Consider the following 2,163-nt stretch of genomic DNA (forward strand, 5'->3'; position numbering starts at 1 on the left):
TTGTCTTTTATCACTTTTTTTTTTAAAAAATCATTGTGGTTTACATAGTTTTTATAATATTTTTAACTGTTGTCTTTAATGTTCATTAATACCAAACAACCAATCTTATTTTACTATAAGCAAACCACCAATACAAAACTAAATATTTACTATATTAAATCCAAAATAAACATCCATATATAAGTAGCCACACATATACAAAAATATACAAAATGAGTTGTTACTCATCAAAATATACATGTTTTCCATTACTGTTCTCCATATACATTAAATCACATGTTTTCCATTTGTTGTTCTCCATATGGCTTTTAATTTACAAATTAGCAAGGCAAGCTACATCCTAACAAAGCTCACTTCTTGCATCAAAAAAACTCAAGCCTCACGAATTGCCCGACCTCAAAAGAAAAATTCAACAAAACTTATAAAATTCTAGAATTCCAGATTATAGTCTACATGACAACATGAATTCCTGGAAAACAAGCAATATAAGGAAACATGCTATTTTATACTCGAAGTTGCATGTTTGAGGTGGTTATAGTCAAAATTACTATAAATATGACTACCAATGAATAAGAGCAACTAAAAAACTACTTTCATCCCGTTAGGGAAAAATAGACAATTACAAATTTTCCTCCTTCTCTTACATTTTCAACTAATGACTGGTTTAAAGAGGATTTTTTGCAACTTTATCAAGTTTTACATTGACTCAGACTTATGACTACCCTTGAACATAATCTTTGAGTATCTATTTGTACATGTTGTAGAACTGTTAGCCACTGCTAGAAGAAATGGAGAAACTCTTCCAACTAATGTACTCCATGTGACTCAAGGAGCCTTATCGAAATATGGTTCTAATAATAAAAAAATTCTCTCTCAATCAGCTGCATTCATGAGTAACACATTGGAAGAGGAATATCAAGGCTGTGTCTTAAAGGAAAAGAACTCTGGTATTCACAAAATATAATTTTACCGTCAGTCATTGCATAATGCAGAAACAACTAAATAAGTGTCATGTAACATCAAATGTTAGAATGAGGTATTGGGCAAAGGTATGTGTATAATTTATTTCATGGAACATCAAATGTAGAAACAAAATTTTTTTCCCTTCAACCAAACATTTAAAAAAAAATAGAAATTTTCAAAGCATGACATAACTACCCAAATCTGCGTTGGATATAGATACTTGGATAATGACACTCAAACAGTGACACTAAGAGTGAACAATCACTAATCCTATTGAACACATGTACAATTTGTAAAAATAGTCATGTCAGAGATTGCGATCATACTCATGTTGAACACTATATCAAGCCCAAGTAATATAGACATGGAACAGTTGTAGCACTGACACCATATTCAACCACACAAGCATTATCATAATAGAGATTTGAATGAACATTAGTTATCAAATTTCGTAAACAGTAAGCATTAGAGTACTAGCCTTGTATTTTAAACTTGTTGAATGTACAATATCTCATAAAAAAGTTTACCTTTAATGCTATCACAATAATCACATCCAGAGAGAATACACAAATCAATAAACTGATCCATAGCGAGTCTTAGCTCTTCAAGAACCTGAAAAATAAGGATGTGAATAAATACAGTAATTCAATTAGCAATAAGCAGAATAAATATACCTTTGAAACTTCAAATTCCATCACAGAGATTTTTTTGGAACTAGAATCCATTAAATGACGGAGAAACCTTGGTGCCCCAAAAGTTAAAGTATCCATGTCTTTTGAGGCAACCGCAAATACCTAGAGATTGATAACAAAGAAATACATTTAGGATATTAAAGTTAAAAAAATAAAACAAAATGTGTTACATTGTATCATTTTACCTTGTCACTTTTGCAAAGAGCTACGCATTGACTGCTTCACAGGGTGCCTTTAGATCAAAAAGATGAGTTTAACTTCTAAAACAAGAGATACAATACTTGTATATTAAGCAATTGCATGCAGCTTTAGGAAATGTTTGCAAGAGAAAGCAAAACTGTGACATTGTTAGTTCAAATTCTTGTAGCAAGGATAAAGAATTCAATAAGTGAAAGTGGACTAGTTTACCTCAATAGTAGGCACACCCATTAATCTTAAGAGATTTTTATAGTCTTCATTATGTTGCTTGGTTACCTGTGAAAAAACTCTATAGTTAGGAATATGTCAT

The 2,163-nt window shown here is 30.9% G+C and overlaps 1 long non-coding RNA gene across 1 annotated transcript; it reads right to left on the bottom strand.

Moving 5' to 3' along the window:
- Positions 1–333: 333 nt before the first annotated feature.
- On the bottom strand, positions 334–1,864 carry LOC122000061. The gene is made up of 3 exons (XR_006116914.1): positions 1,841–1,864; positions 1,638–1,757; positions 334–395 (listed from the first exon to the last, which is right to left on the bottom strand). It is a non-coding gene; the product is annotated as an uncharacterized LOC122000061 (long non-coding RNA).
- Between the last annotated feature and the right edge of the window lie 299 nt (positions 1,865–2,163).

The sequence above is a fragment of the Zingiber officinale genome, chromosome 7A (assembly GCF_018446385.1).
Source record: "Zingiber officinale cultivar Zhangliang chromosome 7A, Zo_v1.1, whole genome shotgun sequence".
Lineage (NCBI taxonomy): Eukaryota > Viridiplantae > Streptophyta > Magnoliopsida > Zingiberales > Zingiberaceae > Zingiber > Zingiber officinale.